The sequence below is a fragment of the Brienomyrus brachyistius genome, unplaced genomic scaffold (genome assembly GCF_023856365.1).
Source record: "Brienomyrus brachyistius isolate T26 unplaced genomic scaffold, BBRACH_0.4 scaffold159, whole genome shotgun sequence".
Classification (NCBI taxonomy): Eukaryota; Metazoa; Chordata; class Actinopteri; order Osteoglossiformes; family Mormyridae; genus Brienomyrus; species Brienomyrus brachyistius.
The window spans coordinates 160,932-188,478 of NW_026042434.1; positions in this window are offsets into that span (position 1 = coordinate 160,932).

Here is a 27,547-nt window from a genome sequence, read left to right on the forward strand (position 1 = left end):
CCACCATGCTGCTCAGCCCTTGATTCCAACTACAGTTGCAATCAGGTGGTTCTCAATCTACTAGGACTGTATAACAGGATTGGCCAAGTGTTCTACCTTTACTCGTTCAGCCGCATTCATGAGTCTGGCCTATTGGTTATTCAAATTTTGTCCTGCCAAATTTACCGGACAGGAGGTGGACACTGCAAATGAATGTGTGAATACTCCAATACCTACATCTTTACAAGTTACCTGAAGTGGTTTGGTAAATGATTGTGAGGTTGGAAGTCCTTCTTGATGTCTGTTTGCAGCTCATCCACCAGCAACTGCACGAGTTGTCGCTCCCAGAGGGAATCCCACTCTCGGTCCGCTGGAGGGTCCATCTCACTGTAGCTGGAGTATGTTTCCATCAGTCACTTGGCGTGGGGCTCACAGAATTTACCAGGCTCCTGTTTAATCTGACGCACCTTAGTCCAGTCCATGCATCTGGGGAACTTCTCTGAAAATCTCTGGCAGATTCTTTGCAGCTATACTTGATATTGGGTACTTGCCGCAACTAAGTAATGGGTTGTTGAATCAAAGTCCCGTTCCATGTGAAAAATAACCCCATTTTAGGGTTTTGTTAAACAACTGGTCTAATTTGGATGCAGAGGTTCTGCACGGAAGGCCCAGTCTCTGAAGGGCTGTGGCATAGCGAGGCCTGTTCTGCCTGGAATCCGGCAGGTCACTGGCAACATCCCCCAACTCCTTCATCTATAAGGTCGGGAAACCAGAACGTTTACTCCCCCTTATGGATAAGGACATACCAACGTTGGGGCAACTCCTGCTGCCTGAGTCTTCAACCAAGTCCAAAACAAAAGTATACAATGTTAGGAAGGGTAATTCAATGGTATGAGACTGAAACTAGAAACTGTAAATCGGATGGAGTTAAATAGCAATACTGTGGAAGAGGCATGGGAATTTTTTAAAAGCACATTGTTGCAAGTGCAAAAGAACTTCATACCCGTTTCCAGAAAAACTAAATCTAGGAAACTGCAACCAAGCTGGTGTCATGACCTGCTTGTACGATCCTCGTGTGTGCCACGCCCCCTCATTAACCATGTGTGCTGCCCCGATTGTAACCAGCTGTTTTCTGTCAGTTTGAGTAGTCCTGTGTATTTAGTCCACATTCAAGTCTGTTTCCCCAGTCCTGTCATTGAAATCTCTCGCTGTTGGTACCTGTTTTCATCAATAAACCCTCATTCCCGACTCTCCGTTTCCCGGATCCTTGATTCCTCGCTTCCTGCCTGTTCGTCCAGCACGCGATGTCACAGGTGGTTTACTACGAAAATTAAGAATAAAGTCAGGAGCAAAAGGGCTTTCTTCCACAAATGGAAATTAACTAATGATTTCAAAATAAAGCAGGAGTATCTACGTCTACAGGTTTAGTTAATAACAGTTATAAGGATGACGTTAAAAGTTTCTTCCAATATTTTAACTCCGAAAGAGCTCTAAAAGCTGAAAATCACTCATTTGCAGGATAGTAAGGGCCTTATAATTGAAAATGAAATTGATATAAATGAGTTTAATGATTATTTTACAATGGCTGTTCACAGTAGAATAGCTTACCACCATTTAGTACAAATACAACGATGTCTATGACCAATATATGTATAACTGAGGCTGATGTGGTACAAAGCCTAGCTAAGCTCAAAATAAATAAATCGCAAGGCCCTGATGGCATCTTATCTATAGTTTTAAAAGAGATGAGGGGTATTATTAGCCAACCTTTAACTTTACTATTCCAGAAATCATTATCTGCTGGTGTGGTATCTTCTGATTGATGTTAGATCATGTCTCATGTCCAGAGAGGCTACAACAGGATCTGGATTTAATTAGCGACTGGGCTCATACGTGGCAGATGAAATTTAACATAGATAAATATAAGGTAATCCATGCAGGGAGCAGAAATATAGTAAATATAGTAAAGTACAGATATTTTATGGGTTCCACTGAAATAAAGGTAGCTGATTACGAGAAAGATCTCGGTGTGTATGTTGATACTTCCATGTCCCACTCTTGCCAGTGTGGGGAAGCATTAAAAAAAGGCAAAAGGATGTTGGATTAAACTCCACACACCTAGAGATGTAAGTCAAGAGAAGTGATGCTACGATTATATAATTCCTTGGTAAGATCCCACCTAGAATACTGTGTGCAGGTTTGGTCACCATACCTTCAGAAGGACATTGCTGCCTTGGAAAAGGTGCAACGTAGGATGACTAGAATGATTCCTGCACTTAGAGGAATGTCTTATGAGGAGAGGTTCGCTGAGCTGAATCTGTTTAGCCTCAAGCAAAGGAGACTATGGGGGGACATGATCCAGGTATATAAGATTCTAACAGGTCGGGATGCTGTTCAGCCAAATGACCATTTCAATATTAATTTAAAATACTAGAACTCGTGGCCATAGTGGAAATTAGCTGGAGAACATTTAAAAATGAATCTGAGGAAGCACTTCAATTCAATTCAATTTTATTTATATAGCGCTTTTAACGACATGCATTGTCACAAAGCACTTTACATTTAACCGGCCAGAACCCCACCAAGCAAGCCTGAGGCGACAGTGGCAAGGAAACTCCCTCTAGCAGGAAGAAACCTTGAGTGGAACCTAGACTCAGAAGGGGACCCCATCCTCCTCTGGGCGACCAAGGAGCATGAAACTGCATTTACATTGACATTCATTAGAGTTCATATAGTTATAAAGTCCCAGTTGGTTTCATGTAGTTATATCCAGGAGTCCAGGTGCGGGTTCACACGGTGTAGTCGGCTCGGTATCAGCTCGAAAAAGAGAAGATGGAGAAGAGTTATTGCCCTACACCTAACCGGCAGGACTAAAGCAACTATGACAGCCTGCCTAAAAGAGTGACCTGGAAGGAAGCACAGGCATGAGGGTTTACAGAGGTTTTGGCGTCAAGCCACCTCCCATCCACAGCTTAAGTGATCGGCGAGAGTGGCAGGACGACAGCACCAATCCCCCCTTTCCCCTTCAATCTCAAATAACTATGAACCTCCAGATTTCCCATTCACCTTAGAAAAGAAGATTTAACTATCCAAAAGACTGGCGAAAGAGGTACATCTTAAGCCTTGACTTAAAAGCAGAGATTGTGTCTGAGTTCCGAACACTAATAGGAAGTTTATTCCATAGCTGTGGTGCTTTATGAGCAAATGCTCTTCCCCCAAAGGTAATGTTCTTTATTCTGGGTACGGATAGAATACCTCCATCTCGTCATCTAAGTGTATGATTCGGAACGCAAATGAGGTCACTCACATACTGCGGTGCAAGACCATTTACAGCTTTATAGGTTAAGAGCAGTGTTTTGTAGTCAACACGAAATCTAACTGGCAGCCAGTGCAGTGAAGATAAAATTGGGGTAATATGATTATATGTTTTAGTTTAACTATTGCTAGTAGCGGTTCAATCAATGCTGGGAGCATCGCTGAATAATTTTGATGGAACAGGGTCTAGCATACAAGTAGATGAATTTGAAGATAAAATTAAGTACATCAGTTCTGACTGGTTAACCAATATTCAATATTCAAAATGTTCTGTTTAATTGAGCATATTTTTGGTCAAAAAGTTTCATAAAGTCGTCACTGGAAAATAACCAGTGGTCTGGTTATTAGTCAGCTTGGACACCATAGTAAATAGGAATCTAGGATTATTTTTGTTTATTTCAATTAGTTCTGATAGATACTAGATGATTTGGCGGCACTAAGAGCCTTTTTGTAGCTACCCATAGCCTCTTTCCATGCTAGTTCGAACACCACTAGTTTAGTATGATGCCACTTACATTCTGTAAGGACATAAAACTTATAGGTCCTGCAGGCCCCAACTCTGATCAGCCTGCATCAGTCTATTTCAGAGCTCCGCTGGCCCAGGCAAGACTGGACTCAACTCGTCAAACCACCCCTTTTAAGGAAGGCAAAGGCCTGCCGGCTCCTGAGAGACTGGATAGGAATAACTGGAGCAGCACAGAAAAAGCAAGACCTTTCACCCCCGGAGTGACCAGAGTTCCACAATCAATCCACAGCAACAACAGCTGTCAGCCTCCAGACACAGACACCTTTTCCACTATAAACAGGATAACTCAGCACACATAGATGTTAGGGACAAATACACGCATGTTTGGTCTCGTTTGAATAGGCATGAGACGAGGAGTATTATACTCTCAGATTTAAGGCAGTATAGCTTTTCCTAAGAGAAATACAGAAACTTCGGCTCAACCCACCAAACTGAGAGAGATTCTCTCATGGTAGAACAAGGGAATTACAACCACCCCCTAAAGTGATCTGATTGGCTGGGGACTTGAGAACCAAGGTCAGCAATGCCCCTAAAATTAACCATTGACCGAAATTAGTCAGTCTTCAGAAACATGCCATCACCTGGTCTGGATACTTAAGGAAGGGCTTCAGAAGTAGTCGGGGAGTCACTCTGTAATCAGAGCTCCCGCAGAGAACTGGGTGAAAGTCTATCTGTAGTCAGATACTTTCCACAGAACTTTGTTCACTCTCAGCTGAGGAATGTGATTGTTTAATATTGTATTTGTCCAAATGTATTTACAAGTATGTGTCCACATGTCAATAATTGTATATTGTAGTATTTTTAATAAATGTTGTTTCGATTACTTTATGACTGTCTGATTTGCTAACTTCTTCATAAACTTTCCAGATTGGACTTCTATCCTTATTAGGACTATGGTGGTAAATACTATCTTGCAGCCTCTGGGTTAAATCCCATTTATTTATCCGGGTCCCAAACTTGACTGCCCAAGTTAAGTTAGGTGGATACCAAAACTACACCTCTGGAGTTCGCACACGCTGATGACAGGTACCGGTCTACCCTCTGAGGGGCGTACACACTATGTTCCTAGGCACCGGGCATAGTCCCTGAGACGCTCACATGGTAAGACAATGGGTGGCATCGGCGGAGGCCCAAAGTAAACCTCGTACAACCTTTTTTATTTTTAACTGAGCAATTTTCTCTAGTGGAATTAAGCATAGATGCTAAATAATCCGTAATGCTATCAAGTTCAGCAGAATTCGACATTAGTTTGGTTGAAAACGATAGCTCAGGGAGGTTATCGATAAAGTTACTTGCTGTATTTGACGTGATTGTACGTTTGGCATATAGAAGCGAGTCGGGGGGCTAATATTTTGAGCAAGGGAAATATTGAACGCAATAAGATGATGGTCAGAGATAATACTGGACTGAGGCAGTAGAGTTGAATACATGATATGAAGACAACTGGATCACAACTGGATCACGGGGGAATCATAAGCAGGGAAGAACACACAGGCAAACAGCAGCAGCAACATTAAAGGCAGGACTGAGAAGCACATTTATACAAGGCTAAGCAGGGAGCAAACTAGAGGCACCTGAAATGAGTAACACAAGGGCAGGAAGGAGAGGTAAAACAAACGCGGAACAGGCATGGCACGTTATACCACACTAGGGAGGAAACGGGAGGTTCAGGAGGGCAGGGTGTGGCAGGGATCCGTTTCAAAATTTAATTTTGGCTTGTACAAACCTTGGTAAAAGCTGCAAAAGATCGATCAACCACTTTCTGAGCTATTGTCTTAACAAACAAAGCATCTGTTGGGGTGGCGGTGTCTGGGGAATACCATGTGTAATACACCTTGTGAAGATTTATATGTAAAACAAAATATTTTTTGATTCTATCACACATATAGAAATTATCCATCCATCCATTTTCCAAACCGCTTATCCTATTGGGTCACGGGGGGTCCGGAGCCTATCCCAGAATCAATGGGCACGAGGCAGGGAACAACCCAGGATGGGGGGCCAGCCCATCGCAGGGCACACTCACACACCATCCACTCACACACACACACCTACGGGCAATTCAGCAACTCCAATTAGCCCCAGCATGTTTTTGGACTGTGGGGGGAAACCGGAGTACCCAGAGGAAACCCCACAACGACATGGGGAGAACATGCAAACTCCACACACATGTGACCCAGGCGGAGACACGAACCCGGGTCCCAGAGGTGTGAGGCGACAGTGCTAACCACTGCACCACCATGCCGCCCCTTATAGAAATTATTCTAGGTTTAAATAGTAATTTAGCTGAGTAACTAGGCTGAAATTCTAGATAGTTGCAATTTTAAGAATTATTACTATTATTCACAGCTTTTAAGCATGCAGTTGGATGACGGATGGATGGATATTCAGCCACCAGAAATGCCAATTGTTGTTAAGAGGATCAAAGTCTGCAAAGTAGTATGCAGGGTTTAAGGCCAGAACACAGCATACTCTCCGACAGAAAGCATAAAGTTCACTGGGGGAATTTCTGTGGCCACTGCCTGAACAGCATGTGTGGAGAATGTTTATGAGGGTCGAGCCATGCAGAGCTGCTGGCCCTGGCATGTAATGATGAATCACAAATCAGTTAAAAATCGGTGCAAATGCATGAAGATTTAAACCGGCTGATGTGGAAAATGAATCACTATTGTAGGAGTACTTCACAGTACTTTAACAGAAAAACTGGTGTAATATTACATTTGATTTCACAATGTGAGTTTGACGTCAGATGTCACTGCGTATCACGTCGACATCGTACGTCAGTTTTTGGTTTTGAGCGAACGCGAGATGATGAATGAATTTGAAACTGAGGACGGCACAGTGGTTAGTGCTGGCTTCGGTCCAGGGCCCTTTCTGTGTGGAGTTCGCATGCTCTCCCCGTTTTCGCCGGGGACTCCAGGTTCCTCCCACGGTCCAAAAGCATGCAGGATAGGTTGACTGGTGAGTCTAAATTGGCCCTGTAGTTGTGTGAGTGTGTGCGACCTGCGGTGTGTAGGTGACTGCCTGGGCTTGGTTCCTGTCTGCGCCCCTTGTTCCCGGGATAGGCTCCGGTCTCCCCCGCGATCCCAGTTGGGATTAAGTGGTTTCAGAAAATGGATGGATGGACGCACCCCCCGATCTTCAATTGGCGGTGTGGCAGCATATTAGCTTTCCGGTAATCACAAACGAGGAGGAAACAGCGAGAAAAGCACAGACAAGACATAAACTGCATGCAAACATTGTAATAGACTGATAACATACACAAACAGGTCCACTGGCACCACCGTGAGCTGAGTGAAGATTATTAAAAGGGCAAAGCACGCTAAAAAGCTGCACATGCAAACCTTAGCTTATTTATTTGATTTATTTTTTTTTTATTTACTTATTTTGATTTGGGATTTTTTTCAACAGTATTTTATTCAAATTCAGTTGCACTGTTCACAACAGTGTCAACAGTTCAGAAAGATAAATATAAGAATATTTTTGAATATATTTGTCTGCAGCTCATTCTGCAAAAAATTAGAAAATTGTATCGTGAACTCAGAATCGTGAATCGTATCAAATGGTGAGTTGAATGTATCGTTACATCCCTAGTTCTTACAGTAGTACTATGGTATGGTGGAGCCACATGACAGGAAGGCAGTACATTGCGAAGTCTGTTAAGAACATCATTCGCACTGAACTGCCCTCCATTGACCAGCTGTACTTTAACTGCCACAGTAACAAGGTTCAGTCTATAATCCAGGACTCTGACCACCATCCACAAACACTGACTAGCAGATTCATGAACAGCTTCATTCGCCAAACAATTCAAACCTGCAGCTTTTGCATCCCCTGTAACAGTCATTTCCACGGCAGCTGCACTGTACAGCTGTTACTGCACTTTATCCACCACTGACCACGTATCATCCAGTTTTGTCCTGCTTTGTATCGCACTGTTTCTGCACCATGTTGTCTTGTACTCCCTTGTGTTGTTATGCACCATCTGTGTTGTTCTGAGCAGTGCCATGATGCAATATTACAAAAAGATCTTGAGGAAATGCAGAGTTCTGGAGGAGATTCTCACAGATCATGGCATGTGTTTATACTGAAGAAACTGTACAAATTGCTAGACATAAAACACAGGACTGGCAACTGTGGTACGTTTTAACACCTTGATAAAAAACTTAAAATCCATAGTAAGTAGGACAACCTCATAGAACCTTTACTAGTCATTGTTCAGAAGATTAACACGGATTAAAAACCATTACTATGAAAGCACGCTAATCAGTTAAGTTGATTATGTGGAGAGAGAGAAAAAAAACTGTCTTTGAAAAAGATCAACCATAGAACGAAGCTGCAGCATTGACACCCCCTAGTGGTGATTTGAAGATAGTTCTGTCTGTAGCAGCTAAGCAGTAGATTTGGCGTCAGGTGCCATGACAAACTCAGTGCTGCTCGGTTTGAACGGCAGAAGCACAAAAATAAAGGGGGCATCTACTGCACGCCCCCCACCCTTGAAAATGGTACAAATTATCATGCAACAGTTTTCTTAAGTAAGTCTTTTTGGGCGTCTGCAGAAACCTCCACGATGCGATTGCCCTGATTAAGAAGTGCGCAGCGGATACAATTTGGGATGCATCGTTCATCCGATTTATTAATATATAATTATTAGTATGTCTATATTATTTTAGAAACGTTACTTGACGAATATTTTTCATTGAGATTGATTCCCCGTTTAAAATTTTGGTGACACTTCATATTTTTTAAGAGAGACAGACAATTTGACGCATGCAATTTGCAGAAATATGTTGTGCCGCTATAAAGTACACAGGCAGCATGACAAACATAAGTACTCACTGAAGCCACGACATACGCCCGGCTGGCCCCAGCGGTACCCCTAAGAAGAAGGCTTTTTTCACAACCCACGACCATCACGAGGGCAAAAAAAACTGAATAGCCTAGAATTTAGTTAATTACAAGGCACATATTTATTGGAGCAAGAGCTCTAACATAAAACTACCTTGTAATTATAAAGTATTATGGCTGTGAACAATGTACAAACAGGCACAGAAAGTAAAATACTCCAAAAATGCAAAGAACCTAAATATTTTTGTTTCCACCGATTCACTCTTGATGTGTTAGGAGTCACAGTTCAGTAGCCTATTCTTCAGTATCTGCATTTAAGACCACCAACTGCTCTTTCTCCTCCTTCGCTCGTCGGCTCAGAGTATTGGACTTGGTAAGTAATGTTGCCCTTTTGGTTCCAGCAGCACTCTCTGCTTCCTCTGCCATGTGCTCAGCATCCTTTTGTAAACTCTCACATACACTTTCCAGTGAGACTCTCTTCCTCTTGAGTTCCTCAAGTTTTCTTTTTTGCTTTTCGCTCATCTTTCACCTTTGGTCAGAGGCGCTTTGGTTGCTCCCCCACACACTCTGACATGGTCGCATATAAGCCTCTGTGCAACAACTGTTTCCTCTGATAAGTTGCAGGTCTCCACCTCTATTCGTTCCACTTCGGCTTGCCCATAGGACAGCAGCAGCAAGTTCTTGCAGAACATCCAGAGGTCAGGATAAGGCCCACTAACTTTTTGATGTAAAAAGACATCAACTTTGGATGGTGCTGAAGGAATGAAGGATATAAAATCCAAGCCTTTTGCCTCATTGTGCAGGTGATTATCAGACTGCTGGGATATTGCATCACCTGTAATTACATTAATTACAGTAGATTAGATGCAGATCAACAATGTCAATACACAGAATCACATGTAGAATAGGAAAGTGATTTATAACCCAATTTTCCTATGATACCATAAATGTGCAATCATTTTAATTTAATCTTGAGATATCTCTAGGCTCATCAAAGAAAATATAACTGGGCTGATGCTTCTTTTCAAACACCAAGAGTCGGTCTTCTAAATACTGCTAAAATCTACGTGTTAACACTATTCAGTTCAGGGACGGATTATGGGTTGTGTGGGCCCCTGGGTAAAACGTTCGCGAGGCCCCCCCCCACCACCACCACCTGCACCACCACCACAACCACCACAAGTCAAGGGCCCTTGGCAGCCAAACACCCTCCCTATAGGGTCAGGGGACCTTGTAGGCAGAGGATCAAAGAATGTAGGCCCTCTAAAATAGACAAACGAAAATACATTGCTGATAAGCGTTGCAAATTGTTTTGGGCTTGGGGCCCACGGGCCCCCTGCACCCCAAGGGCCCCTGGGCAGCGGCCCCGCTAACCCGGTTTGTAATCCGTCCCTGATTCAGTTAGATGTGAAAAAAGAAAAGCATAATTTAAAAATAATATTCTGAACTATCCTATTCTTATCCTATGATTTACCAGCAGATATCCTGCCTGCCAACCGATTCTCCTGCGCAAACTTCTGCATGAGATTTCTCCTTTTCTGCTGGCAGTTATCTGGCTGGTGTGCATTTTGTTTGGGTCCAAGCACGTCATCTCATGTACAATCGAGTACTTCAGAGGGCATTTATCCAAGGCCTTTTTGCACATTTTTGAGAGCACAATCTGGCAATTTTTTTTAATCTGAAGGACACCAAGGTCACTTCCACTGCCTTTGGCTCCTGACTGTCTCTGACAAAAAGATGGTTTGTCAAATTTCCAGAATCTTTCTGCACACTCAGCCCAAGGTTAACACTACCTCAGCTGTACATATCAAACCAGCTCAAACTCCATGTTATTCACATATTTTTTACTTCACAATTGTTTGATACATTTGTATGTAAAGATACCAGTGAATTCACAGAAGTCCCACCTTGATGACAGCCATTCCTATATCCACCTCCTTTGGACTGAGCCAGAGTTTTTGCCTGTACAACAGCTGTACATGTTGCTACACAACACTTAAACATTCTATTTCCTCAATGAACTATTTTTTTTGCAGCAAAAGCCATGAAGCAGCAATAAAATCTTTAAAATATGCTTACCAATAAATATGGTTCTCCCATTTAAACACATGTAAAGATAAACCATGGATATTTAAAAATCATGGGTTCGTTAATGAGTTTAAATGTTATTGAATGGCTTACCTTAAACTTCTCCAGTAAGTCTTCAGCGGTGGAGTGGCTCATGTACTGTGATCCCAGAACCAGGACTGCACTCGAGAGCCATTCTCATAATTCACCCAATACCTGACATGCACATCCAGTTGTTTTCTTTTGATGGTCCTGTTCATACTTACGTCAAACATGACAACGAAGCTCCCTTTTAATATATGGAGCGAGTCCAAATCGCGCAAGAAAAGCGGTTTTATCTTTACCACAAGTGACCCTGCGAGTCAGGGAACATCACCCTGGAGACGGTGTGAATGTCATCATTGGACGTATAGGAGTGATGTCGGCAAACCGTTTGCAAAGCCCATAGCACTTCTGCTTTCAGTGTGGGTTGAGGAGGATGTACTGAAGGCATTATTTGTCATGGGATCCGGAGACACTGCCAAAACGGGTGTATGCCTATCTTTAGAGGTTGTACTTATCTCCACTGAATAAACATTTGAGGAAAATTTTTAGGTTAAAATCTGGGCTTATTCTATACTGAACAAAAATATAAACGCAACACTCTTGTTTCTGCTCCCATTTTTCATGAGATGGACTTAAAGACCTACAATTCATTCCAGATACACAATATTACCATTTCTCTCAAACATTTCTCACAAATCAGTCAAAATGTGTGATAGTGAGCACTTCTGCTTTGCTGAGATAATCCATCCCACCTCACAGGTGTGCCACATCAAGATGCTGATCTGACATCATGGGTAGTGCACAGGTGTACCTTATACTGCCCACAATAAAAGGCCACCCTGGAATGTGCAGTTTTTTGCTTTATTGGGGGTCTGGGGACTCAGAACCGGTCAGTATCTGGTGTGACCACCATTTGCCTCATGCAATGCAACACATCTTCTTCGCATAGAGTTTATCAGATTGTCAATTGTGGCCTGTGGAATGTTGGTCCACTCCTCTTCAATGGCTGTGCGAAGTTGTTGGATATTAGTGGGAACTGGTACACGCTGTCGTATACGCCGGTCAAGCACATCCCAAACATGCTCAACGGGTGACATGTCCGGTGAGTATGCTGGCCATGCAAGAACTGGGACATTTTCAGCTTCCAAGAACTGTGTACAGATCCTTGCAACATGGGGCCGTGCATTATCTGTCTGAGTGGCTGGTCTCAGACGATCTTGGAGGTGAACCTGCTGGATGTGGAGGTCCTGGGCTGGTGTGGTTACACGTGGTCTGCGGTTGTGAGGCCGGTTGGATGTACTGCCATATTCTCTGAAACGCCTTTGGAGACGGCTTATGGTTGAGAAATGAACATTCAATGCACGAGCAACAGATCTGGTTGACATTCCTGCTGTCAGCATGCCAATTGCACGCTCCCTCAATGCTTGTGGCATCTGTGGCATTTTGCTGTGAGACAAAACTGCACATTCCAGGGTGGCCTTTTATTGTGGGCAGTATAAGGTACACCTGTGCACTACCCATGATGTCAGATCAGCATCTTGATGTGGCACACCTGTGAGGTGGGATGGATTATCTCAGCAAAGCAGAAGTGCTCACTATCACTCATTTAGACTGATTTGTGAGAAATGTTTGAGAGAAATGGTAATATTGTGTATCTGGAATGAATTGTAGATCTTTAAGTCCATCTCATGAAAAATGGGAGCAAAAACAAAAGTGTTGCGTTTATATTTTTGTTCAGTGTACATTGATTTACAGAATCAAATTTAAAAAACAAAGATACACTGATTTTATACAGATTACTAACTTTTGGGGATCACAATACAAATCTAAATATTTTAGACAAGTTACTTATCTGCTTATTGAATGGTGGGCGAAAAAAATATCTGTATAGTGTCCATTATCTAAAACCCCGCAATGACGTAGTTTGTGTTGTTCTTAAAATAATATTAACTTAAACGGTCAATCTGATTTTCTGGAGGAAAAATAATAGTTTTGATGAATCAACAGCTTGGGAAAATAGTCGCTAGATTAATTCAAAGAAAAATTGTCTGTAGTTGCACCTCAACAGTATAACCAGTGATAATACTATATAAATAAAATTAAAGTAATGGCACCAGCATAGACAGACACAGTAACAGTACAGAATGAGGTAACAGTGGCAGTGTGAGGAAATGTCAGCGTCACTGGCTGGTTAACAGCAATGGGGAGGAAACTTGTCTCTAAATCTGGAAATGCTTGTGCAGATGGATGGATGGAAGGTGAAAAGTGACAGTGCTGGGTGGCTAGAGTCTCTCAAGGTGCTGCTTGCTTTTCTGAGGCAGCACCTGAAGACGATGCCTTTGACCGCCAGAAGCTGTGTGCCCGAGGAACTGGAAGCTGTTGAAGCCTCTACAGCATCCTCTGCGATGTAGATAGGACTTTGGGGAGTCATCCGTTTGCGAAAGTCCAGGATCAGCTCCTTGGTTTCTCTAGCGTTGAGGGTGATGTTGTTATACATGGTGAAGAGCTGGGCCTACAAATCCCAGCATTCAAGAGGTGAAAATACAGACTTAGAGGGAATTTGGGAAAAGTGAAAAAATCCTCTTTACTCGTGTCTGTATAAATCTCACCAAGCGTAACTTTGCAGATTAAAGACTGGCTGAGAGTGTAAATGTAAACGCTGATAAGGAGTCAGGAACAAAGTGCTCATGTAGTGCACACCTGGGTCCAGAGGGCCCTTGTTCAGATGGAAAACTGAACAGGCATCTTTTGTGCTAAATGACAGCCGGTGCTGCTCAAGATGATGGACACTATGGGGAAATAAAAAAAAAAAGAGTTTTGAATGAAAAGACACACAAGAGTAACAGTGCAGCCTTGGTCACGTCTCCCCAGCTCATGACTGGACCAGGCTCCACATTGACCCCAAAACTGGCTTTACACACAGGAAACTCACTGAAACTCAACACAACATTGTCCTGATCTTGCCTGGGGAGTTTCACCTGGTTACTGAGATGACCGGCAGCACAGACAGTCTTACCAGCAACAGATATGCTATTAAGGGGTGCGAAGCGTCTGCTGCCAGCACATGGCTTTATATCTGTCGGCTGCATTTGCGCTGCTCCTCCCTCCTATAAAGAGGACAGTTGAACAGCAGTGTGAAGAAAGGGCACAGAAGCAGAAGTCAGTGGAAAAAGCCCCATTACTAACCCTAAGCCCAACTTACTGCAAACAGCCCACTGTATTTCATATGTCTGCTTCATATTTTCCATTTAATTGCCATAATCTCTGGCAGTCAGTGACAAAAGTTATTTACCCTTAAACAGTACTGAGATTGAGTAGAGTGAGGTACTTAAGCGGTATTATGGAAGAATAAAAGCTGAGTCCCATGTCCAGGCGAGATGCGTAGCTGACAGGCTGATGAATGTTTCAAACTCTTACCTCCACCGTACTGACAGGAACGGCGAGCTGCTGTGGCATCATGGCATTAAACTTCTGTTTCTCCAGGGAAGAAAACAACCAAGACCAACCTTAATAATCCACACACTTTGAAGACTGACATAAATGGTAAATATGAGACGTAAATATCATCCAACACTACCAGGTACTCAGTGAATACTCAGTCATGCAGAAATATAATCTAAAGTTATAATTATGGGGACACGTGGCCGTCCACTGCAGGTGACAATGTCCTAAACTCTTTCATACTTAAAGAACACATACAGTTATTACTTTGTAAGGATGCATAAAACTCCAGTTCAGTAAATTTATGGAATATATACTGCAGCAACTACTTTATAGTCATTTATTAAGTAACTGACTTATTTCTTCCCTGCGGGAACTTGTAATTATGCTGAAATAAAAATGTAACTTAACAGCGTTAAAAAGAACTCAGGAATCCAGTCCAAAATGCTTTAGTTTGACATGTGATCAAAATTCAAACTAAATTTCATAGAGTAAACTAATACATGATAGCATCCATGCAAAAGATCAACGGCAGAACAGGGGCTCTTAAGGCAGACTGCATTAAAAAGGAATTAATCATCTCTCTCAATTTAAATTTGGGATAATAATTCTCTTCAGAAGCCTCCATAGAATAGTGCATCCATCCCCTCACTTATGTGTAGAGACGTATCCTAAGGCTCTGGCAACAACATTCAGGTCAACAGCATCAAAAATTTCACAGCTAGTTTTAAAACTTGTTTTTCACTTTACGTTACAGCAAGTTAGTTAATATTAAATTATTGCAACGTGCAGATTAATAGTCAGAAAAGGTTTTTGAAATTTACATAATGATAAATGAGAACTATATTTGATTACTAATTACTGTTGACTAATTTCCTGTCTGGACTTTTCCCCCTTCATTGTTAAAAGTCATTATATGTCTGGGTGCCAGTCAGTGGAAGCACACAGACACCTGGCCTATTCATTCAGCACCAGCCCATCAAGTAGAGAATTCAGCACCACGGACAGTGACCTGTGTTACTATGACATCAGGTCATTGGCTCTAAATATTTTTCTAGAAATAACTAAATGGCTCTATTGTAGAAATTTCCAGCCAGAGACTGGGTTCCTATATGAAGAGAATATTATTATTCAGACAAAGAAAATAAACTACAGAAAACTAGCTCTGCATGTCATCTCCCCTTTACTCCTTAAGCAGGGCACACGCACATCAACAAGTACCAATGCAGCAAATACAGATGAACAATTTCACAGCTTCAGAAGAAGTCAGATTTCTGTGTAATTCAGAGATTGTCAAAGACTTCTGATAGAACATTTTCTGCACTTGAGTCTAATTTCAAGATAAATTGCACCTGGGTCTATTAAAACAAGGTGATGCTGCCTGACCTACCAACCAAGGCTGGGGAGGAAACGTAGGAATACAAGGAAAGCAAGGAAGAAAAGCAGCCACCCTATCTCATGGTCACGGACACAAACATCAGGGAGTGTTATGAAGAAGACACCACACTTAGGACCATTGGTTTTACGCAGTGAATTACACCAGAGAGAGTTTTTACATTCTAGCTGTGTTATGTAACATTCCTCAGCCTTCAGCTTTTTTCCCCACACAATGCAGGACATGCAGGGGTGCCAAACAAAACAGTGGAGCTGCAGTGTAGCCAATTATTTCTTTCAGTAGTTTTAAGATGGTTTGTGAGGTTGTGTGTTAGAGATGGCGGTGAGCAACACTGAGGCATCTCAGGGAACCATGTTGCCCATATTAAAAAACATGCACGCATGCAACTCAGGCAATCCAGCATTTCTTATTTCAGTTACGTATGACACTGCATGTTGCGGTTTTACATGTTCACTACAAGTCAGTGGTTTTTTCCTTGTATGATTATGGCCACATTCACACCAAAAACACACTAGACATACTGTACAAGGCACTCAAGGGAAAAATTCTCAGAACACAAAGTGAATGTATCAACCGAAGAAGGATTTTTCCTTTTCGGAATATTCATTTTTTTCCATGTGGAACCACTGTCCATGATTCAATTGAGTGCATTCAAAGAATGATACATCAAAACTAATAGTGACAAAATATTCATTTAATATGCATTGTACATGAATGTAGGACTTAGATGTTGATGAATTTCTCATCAGTGAAGGGCATATACACTTAAGGGGTATTATGAAAAAAAAAGTTGAGAACCCAGAAGTAACTATCCGATTAAAGATGTAATCTGGTACATGTGCAGACCAGTGATGGATATGTAAATGATTCAAATTGCAAGGAGTTGGCATGTTTAATCACCAGACACAGGATGCCTCGTAGTCACATTAGACAGTGTTAACGGCACTTGACGGAGTTTGATAGGGTTGCATTGCGGGTTTACATGAAGCCAGGTGGTCATGTGCTGCAATTGCATGTGGGCCATGCGGATATCACAGTGGCCTGATATTGAAACCAATGGGCACGTGAGGCATCCACACACGTCGTGAAGTTTCTGGTCATCCAAGACAGACCACGCCAAGGAAGGATCGTCGGATTGTGCTCCAAGCATCACAGATCCCCATGACACCTGCGCCTGATATATGGACACAGCTACTGGACTCTCTACAACACCCTATATCATCGTGTCGCGATGACTGGCATCAGCTGGACTACGGGTTCACCGTCCCATGCATAGGCTGCCGTTCACAATAGCACAGAAACGGTTGCGTTTGGAGTGGTGTAGTCACTGGGAGGCATGGACTGATGGACTGATGACGACTGGCGTCCTACCATGTTCAGCGATACATCTCAGTTCTGCAGTACCACAGATGACCGTCATGTGCGTATGGTGGCGCTGCAGGGAGAGGAGCAATCCTGCCAATGCTGTGGAGTGACACACCACACTCTGACGGCACAGTGGTACACCAGTGACATCCTAGTAGTATCCGGGCCCAGGGGTGTGCTATACCCTACTGACATGGGACCAGCAGTGTGACCATACCGCCAACTCCGTGGTCCGTTTGATCTGATGATTATAATCATCGCGATACAGTCACATGCCCTTTCATCACATGCAGATTTCATTTTCACAACTTAGTCTGTTGCCCTTCACTTTTTTGCCACTGAGTTTGTGTTTTGACACTAAGTTGATGGGAATTGATTATTTAAGCGTCATCTAAAGAGCTTATATTAATTGGGTAAATTGCATAAGACTCACATGGTATTTTGAAAAGATTCCCATATGCGCTGATTAGCTGGGGTTGATCCAAGCAGCTGTGCACTTTTCTCCTGTAACATAAAAGTTTGCTTTTAGGACAGAAAACAAGGTTAAGACCATATTATGTAGTTTACATCTATCAAAATAAAACCAAAGTCACTGTTACCAAAAGAGTAACCATGTGTTATCAAATTTCCTAACATTTTGCTTCATCTTACTTTGGATGCCCATGGTTAGGAGAGAAGCAGAAATCTGCTCAATCATAAGAAAGACTTTTATTGCTACAGGGAGTGAGATCTTGTTGCAGGTGACAAGGCAGGATAGAGTGTGTTTAGAAAAATAATGAAGAGGGAATGTGAGTGTGAGCTATCGTGGCATCTGTGTATAACCCAATATGGCGGCATCCTTCTGAATGTAAATAACATAGCCGGCTTAATTAGCTTAATCAAGCGTAATTGAACTAAGGAAAATTTAGCAATATACTTTCCCTGCTTGGTGTGATAAATACAGCAGCAGCTGCTGGTGGACGGGCTACAAACAGACATCAAGAAGAAATCCCACCTCACAGCCATTTACTGTACCAAACCCCTTAATGTAACTTGTAAAGATGTAGGTATTGGCGTATTCACACATTCATTTGCAGTGTCCACTTCCTGTCCAGTAAATTTGGCAGGACGGAATTTGAATAACCTATAGGTCTGACTCATGTATGCGGCTGAAGGAGTAAAGATAGAATGGGTGAAGAATCCTGTTATACAGTCCTAGTAGACCGAGAACCACCTGATTGCTACTGTAGTTGGAATCAAGGGCTGAGCTGCATGGTGGCCTGGGGGACAATCATGAAAACACAGACCCACTGATATCCTCAAAACCCACAATCAAAAGGGGAGTCAGGCACGGTGGCCAACCACTTGGCCCGTTAAGCCACATGGTGGCCCGATGAGCAGGCAAACACACTATGGGCTAAGGGGTACAAGACAGAGGAGAGAATAGGATGGCCAGTGACATGTGAACAGGACAAGGCAGGGATGGATTCTGACATAGGTACCATACTACTTTGTTTAAATATGCCCAAGTGCATAGAATGTTTTAGTGCAAGTCTTAGACAATGGTATCTCTGAATGACACCGCAGTCTGACTCTTCCTGAAGGCCCTGAGAAGTTGTTTGTATGCACTTGCTGCCTTGACACTTGCTGATGTGCGTGTGCTCTGCTTGAGCAGTAAAGGGGAGATCACATGCAGAGATGATTTTCTGTAGCTTCTCAGTCCGAGTAAAAATAAAATCTTCTCGTTATATAGGAACCAAGTCTCTGGCTGGAAATTTCTACAACAGAGCCATTTAGTCATTTATAGAAATATACAGAGCCAATGAAGGAACCAGATGTCACAGCACAGTAACACAGGTCACTGTCCGTGGAACTGAATGAATAGGATAACCGGCCAATGTGTTTGTGTGCTTACACTGATTATATGTCAGGGGGGAAAATATTTATATCATTGAGGGGAAAAATGTAAAAATATATACAGTAATTAGCATATTAGCATATTAGCATATTAGCATAGCATATTAGCATATTAGCATATTAGCATATTAGCATATTAGCATATTAGCATAGCATATTAGCATATTAGCATATTAGCATATTAGCATAGCATATTAGCATATTAGCATATTAGCATAGCGTGTTAGCGTATTAGCATATTAGCATAGCATATTAGCATATTAGCATATTAGCATATTAGCATATTAGCATATTAGCATAACATATTAGCATATTAGCATAGCGTGTTAGCGTATTAGCATATTAGCATATTAGCATAGCATATTAGCATATTAGCATATTAGCATAGCATATTAGCATATTAGCATATTAGCATATTAGCATATTAGCATATTAACATATTAGCATATTAGCATATTAACATATTAGCATAGCGTGTTAGCATATTAGCGTATTAGCATATTAGCATATTAGCATATTAGCATATTAGCATATTAGCATATTAGCATAGCATATTAGCATATTAGCATATTAGCATATTAGCATATTAGCATATTAGCATAGCATATTAGCATATTAGCATATTAGCATATTAGCATAGCGTGTTAGTGTATTAGCATATTAGCATATTAGCATAGCATATTAGCATATTAGCATAGCATATTAGCATATTAGCATATTAGCATATTAGCATATTAGCATAGCATATTAGCATATTAGCATATTAGAAGATTTGTATATTAGCATATTAGCATAGCATATTAGCATATTAACATATTAGCATATTAGCATAGCATATTAGCATAACGTGTTAGCGTATTAGCGTATTAGCATATTAGCATAGCGTGTTAGCGTATTAGCATATTAGTATATTAGCATATTAGCATATTAGCATATTAGCATATTAGCATAGCATATTAGCATATCAGCATAGCATATTAGCATATTAGCATATTAGCATATTAGCATATTAGCATATTAGCATAGCGTGTTAGCATATTAGCGTATTAGCATATTAGCATATTAGCATATTAGCATATTAGCATATTAGCATAGCATATTAGCATATTAGCATATTAGCATATTAGCATATTAGCATATTAGCATAGCATATTAGCGTATTAGCATATTAGTATATTAGCATATTAGCATATTAGCATATTAGCATATTAGCATATTAGCATAGCATATTAGCATATTAGCATATTAGCATATTAGCATAGCATATTAGCATATTAGCATATTAGCATATTAGCATAGCATATTAGCATATTAGCATATTAGCATATTAGCATATTAGCATATTAGCATATTAGAATATTAGCATAGCATATTAGCATATTAGCATATTAGCATATTAGCATAGCATATTAGCATATTAGCATATTAGCATATTAGCATAGCATGTTAGCGTATTAGCATATTAGCATATTAGCATATTAGCATATTAGCATATTAGCATAGCATATTAGCATATTAGCATATTAGCATATTAGCATATTAGCATATTAGCTTATTAGCATATTAGCATATTAGCATAGCATATTAGCATATTAGCATATTAGCATATTAGCATATTAGCATAGCGTGTTAACGTATTAGCATATTAGCATATTAGCATAGCATATTAGCATATTAGCATATTAGCATATTAGCATATTAGCATAGCATATTAGCATATTAGCATATTAGCATATTAGCATATTAGCGTATTAGCATATTAGCATATTAGCATATTAGCATATTAGCATAGTATGTTAGCGTATTAGCATATTAGCATATTAGCATATTAGCATATTAGCATATTAGCATAGCATAGCATATTAGCATATCATATTAGCATAGCATATTAGCATATTAGCATATTAGCATATTAGCATAGCATATTAGCATATTAGCATACTAGCATATTAGCATATTAGCATATTAGCATATTAGCATATTAGCATATTAGCATAGCATATTAGCATATTAGCATATTAGCATATTAGCATAGCGTGTTAGTGTATTAGCATATTAGCATATTAGCATAGCATATTAGCATATTAGCATATTAGCATATTAGCATATTAGCATATTAGCATATTAGCATAGCATATTAGCATATTACCATATTAGCATATTAGCGTATTAGCATAGCATATTAGCATATTAGCATATTAGCATATTAGCATATTAGCATAGCATATTAGCATAGCGTGTTAGCGTATTAGTATATTAGCATATTAGCATATTAGCATATTAACATATTAGCATATTAGCATAGCATATTAGCATATTAGCATATTAGCAGATTTGTATATTAGCATATTAGCATAGCATATTAGCATATTAGCATATTAGCATATTAGCATATTAGCATATTAGCATATTAGCATAACGTGTTAGCGTATTAGCGTATTAGCATATTAGCATAGCGTGTTAGCGTATTAGCATATTAGTATATTAGCATATTAGCATATTAGCATAGCATATTAGCATATTAGCATATTAGCATATTAGCATATTAGCATAGCATATTAGCATATTAGCATAGCATATTAGCATATTAGCATATTAGCATATTAGCATAACATATTAGCATATTAGCATATTAGCATATTAGCATATTAACATATTAGCATAGCATATTAGCATATTAGCATATTAGCATATTAACATATTAGCATATTAGCATATTAGCATAGCATATTAGCATAGCATATCAACATATTAGTATATTAGCATAGCATATTAGCATATTAGTATATTAGCATATTAGCATATTAGCATATTAGCATAGCGTGTTAGCGTATTAGCGTATTAGCATATTAGCATAGCGTGTTAGCGTATTAGCATATTAGCATATTAGCATAGCATATTAGCATATTAGCATATTAGCATATTAGCATAGCATATTAGCATATTAGCATATTAGCATATTAGCATAGCATATTAGCATAGCATATTAGCATATTAGCATATTAGCATAGCATATTAGCATATTAGCATATTAGCATATTAGCATATTAGCATATTAGCATATTAGCATAGCGTGTTAGTGTATTAGCATATTAGCATATTAGCATAGCATATTAGCATATTAGCATATTAGCATAGCATATTAGCATAGCGTGTTAGCATATTAGCATATTAGCATATTAGCATATTAGCATATTAGCATAGCATATTAGCATATTAGCATATTAGCATATTAGCATATTAGCATAACATATTAGCATATTAGCATAGCATATTAGCATATTAGCATATTAGCATATTAGCATATTAGCATATTAGCGTATTAGCATATTAGCATATTAGCATATTAGCATATTAGCATAGCATATTAGCATATTAGCATATTAGCATATTAGCATATTAGCATAGCATATTAGCATATTAGCATATTAGCATATTAGCATATTAGCATATTAGCATAGCATATTAGCATATTAGCATATTAGCATATTAGCATAGCGTGTTAGCGTATTAGCATATTAGCATAGCATATTAGCATATTAGCATAGCATATTAGCATATTAGCATATTAGCATATTAGCATATTAGCATAGCATATTAGCATAGCATATTAGCATATTAGCATAGCATATTAGCATATTAGCATATTAGCATATTAGCATATTAGCATATTAGCATAGCGTGTTAGTGTATTAGCATATTAGCATATTAGCATAGCATATTAGCATATTAGCATATTAGCATATTAGCATAGCATATTAGCATATTAGCATAGCGTGTTAGCATATTAGCATATTAGCATATTAGCATATTAGCATATTAGCATAGCATATTAGCATATTAGTATATTAGCATATTAGCATATTAGCATAGTATATTAGCATATTAGCATAGCATATTAGCATATTAGCATATTAGCATATTAGCATATTAGCGTATTAGCATATTAGCATATTAGCATATTAGCATATTAGCATATTAGCATAGCATATTAGCATATTAGTATATTAGCATATTAGCATATTAGCATATTAGCATAGCATATTAGCATATTAGCATATTAGCATATTAGCATATTAGCATAGCATATTAGTATATTAGCATATTAGCATATTAGCATATTAGCATAGCGTGTTAGCGTATTAGCATATTAGCATAGCATATTAGCATATTAGCATAGCGTGTTAGCGTATTAGCATATTAGCATATTAGCATATTAGCATATTAGCATAGCGTGTTAGCGTATTAGCATATTAGCATAGCATATTAGCATATTAGCATAGCATATTAGCATATTAGCATATTAGCATATTAGCATATTAGCATATTAGCATAGCATATTAGCATATTAGCATATTAGCATATTAGCATATTAGCATAGCGTGTTAGTGTATTAGCATATTAGCATATTAGCATAGCATATTAGCATATTAGCATATTAGCATATTAGCATATTAGCATAGCATATTAGCATAGCATATTAGCATATTAGCATATTAGCATATTAGCATATTAGCATATTAGCATAGCATATTAGCATATTAGCATATTAGCATATTAGCATAGCATATTAGCATATTAGCATATTAGCATATTAGCATATTAGCATATTAGTATAGCATGTTAGCGTATTAGCATATTAGCATATTAGCATATTAGCATATTAGCATATTAGCATAGCATATTAGCATATTAGCATATTAGCATATTAGCATATTAGCATATTAGCATAGCATATTAGCATATTAGCATATTAGCATATTAGCATATTAGCATAGCATATTAGCATATTAGCATATTAGCATATTAGCATAGCGTGTTAGCGTATTAGCATATTAGCATATTAGCATATTAGCATAGCATATTAGCATATTAGCATATTAGCATATTAGCATATTAGCATATTAGCATAGCATATTAGCATATTAGCATATTAGCATATTAGCATATTAGCTTATTAGCATATTAGCATAGCATATTAGCATATTAGCATATTAGCATAGCGTGTTAGCGTATTAGCATATTAGCATAGCATATTAGCATATTAGCATATTAGCATATTAGCATATTAGCATATTAGCATATTAGCATATTAGCATAACATATTAGCATATTAGCATAGCGTGTTAGCGTATTAACATATTAGCATATTAGCATAGCATATTAGCATATTAGCATATTAGCATATTAACATATTAGCATATTAGCATATTAACATATTAGCATAGCGTGTTAGCATATTAGTGTATTAGCATATTAGCATATTAGCATATTAGCATATTAGCATATTAGCATAGCATATTAGCATATTAGCATATTAGCATATTAGCATATTAGCATATTAGCATAGCATATTAGCATATTAGCATATTAGCATATTAGCATAGCGTGTTAGTGTATTAGCATATTAGCATATTAGCATATTAGCATAGCATATTAGCATATTAGCATATTAGCATAGCATATTAGCATAGCATATTAGCATATTAGCATATTAGCATATTAGCATATTAGCATAGCATATTAGCATATTAGCATATTAGAAGATTTATATATTAGCATATTAGCATAGCATATTAGCATATTAACATATTAGCATATTAGCATATTAGCATATTAGCATAACGTGTTAGCGTATTAGCGTATTAGCATATTAGCATAGCGTGTTAGCGTATTAGCATATTAGTATATTAGCATATTAGCATATTAGCATATTAGCATATTAGCATAGCATATTAGCATATTAGCATAGCATATTAGCATATTAGCATATTAGCATATTAGCATATTAGCATAGCGTGTTAGCATATTAGCGTATTAGCATATTAGCATATTAGCATATTAGCATATTAGCATAGCATATTAGCATATTAGCATATTAGCATATTAGCATATTAGCATAGCATATTAGCGTATTAGCATATTAGCATATTAGCATATTAGCATATTAGCATATTAGCATATTAGCATAGCATATTAGCATATTAGCATATTAGCATATTAGCATATTAGCATAGCATATTAGCATATTAGCATATTAGCATATTAGCATATTAGCATAGCATATTAGCATAGCATATTAGCATATTAGCATATTAGCATATTAGCATAGCATATTAGCATATTAGCATATTAGCATATTAGCATATTAGCATATTAGAATATTAGCATAGCATATTAGCATATTAGCATATTAGCATATTAGCATATTAGCATAGCATATTAGCATATTAGCATATTAGCATATTAGCATATTAGCATAGCATGTTAGCGTATTAGCATATTAGCATATTAGCATATTAGCATATTAGCATATTAGCATAGCATATTAGCATATTAGCATATTAGCATATTAGCATATTAGCTTATTAGCATATTAGCATATTAGCATAGCATATTAGCATATTAGCATATTAGCATATTAGCATATTAGCATATTAGCATAGCGTGTTAACGTATTAGCATATTAGCATAGCATATTAGCATATTAGCATATTAGCATATTAGCATAGCATATTAGCATATTAGCATATTAGCATATTAGCATATTAGCATATTAGCATATTAGCATAGTATGTTAGCGTATTAGCATATTAGCATATTAGCATATTAGCATATTAGCATAGCATAGCATATTAGCATATTATCATATTAGCATATTAGCATATTAGCATATTAGCATATTCGCATATTAGCATAGCATATTAGCATATTAGCATACTAGCATATTAGCATATTAGCATATTAGCATATTAGCATATTAGCATATTAGCATATTAGCATATTAGCATAGCATATTAGCATATTAGCATATTAGCATAGCGTGTTAGTGTATTAGCATATTAGCATATTAGCATAGCATATTAGCATAGCATATTAGCATATTAGCATATTAGCATATTAGCATATTAGCATATTAGTATAGCATATTAGCATATTAGCATATTAGCATATTAGCATAGCATATTAGCATATTAGCATATTAGCATATTAGCATAGCATATTAGCATATTAGCATATTAGCATATTAGCATATTAGCATAGCATATTAGCATATTAGCATATTAGCATATTAGCATATTAGCATATTAGCGTATTAGCATATTAGCATATTAGCATATTAGCATATTAGCATATTAGCATATTAGCGTATTAGCGTATTAGCATATTAGCATATTAGCATATTAGTATATTAGCATATTAGCATAGCATATTAGCATATTAGCATATTAGCATATTAGCATAGTATATTAGCATATTAGCAAATTAGCATATTAGCATAGCGTGTTAGCATATTAGCATATTAGCATAGCATATTAGCATATTAGCATATTAGCATATTAGCATATTAGCATAGCATATTAGCATATTAGCATATTAGCATATTAGCATATTAGCATAGCATATTAGCATATTAGCATATTAGCATATTAGCATATTAGCATAGCATATTAGCATATTAGCATATTAGCATATTAGCATAGCTTATTAGCATATTAGCGTATTAGCATATTAGCATATTAGCATATTAGCATATTAGCATATTAGCATATTAACATAGCATATTAGCATATTAGCATATTAGCATATTAGCATATTAGCATATTAGCATAGCATATTAGCATATTAGCATAGCATATTAGCATAGCGTGTTAGTGTATTAGCATATTAGCATATTAGCATATTAGCATATTAGCATATTAGCATATTAGCATAGCATATTTGCATATTAGCATATTAGCATATTAGCATATTAGCATATTAGCATATTAGCATATTAGCATAGCATATTAGCATATTAGCATAGCATATTAGCATAGCGTGTTAGTGTATTAGCATATTAGCATATTAGCATATTAGCATATTAGCATATTAGCATAGCATATTTGCATATTAGCATATTTGCATATTAGCATATTAGCATATTAGCATATTAGCATATTAACATATTAGCATTGTAGGATCACACATGCACATATCACAAAGCTTAAATTCCAGGTGGCCTGAGACAAGGCCTACCCTGGTACGAGAAGGCACACATCGACCTAGGCCCCAAAGGGGGGGTTTGTGACCCCACACACATAGATAACCAGGGAGGCCAGCACTCCAACTTTTATTGCCCAAAGCTTTAACGACCTACAGATAGCAGAGTGGATCCCCAGGGACAGGGGCCCCTCGACTTGGCACACAACCCCCTCCCCAGACATCCTGCCTTACATACCACTCACCGAACGGACGAACACCCCAAAGAAAGTTTCTTTTAAGTTTGGCTTTTGTATATCTGTATATTTATTTACTCTTGACTACTAGTCTTAATATACAGATATGTACAGGTTATGTTCGAATGTGTCTTAACTTTTGGAGATTCTTTTTCTTTGTTTGACAAACCTTCTCCCCCCCCTTTTCTTTGCCACATTCCTCGGCAACCCTTATCTGATCTTTGTATTCTACCATGCCTATCTAAGGGTAAGATGTGCTTATGACATGAGAATATGTCATATAATGTCTGTATAAAGGGTAATATCTGTTGAGGTACAACCTAAACCACCTGTACTATATACTGGTGTGAGTAATAGAACATAACATAATAGCATAATATAAGTAATCATTAATTAATCATCACAGATGGTATTTGGTGTGAACCGCTGGGCTGGTACAGCATGTTTGGT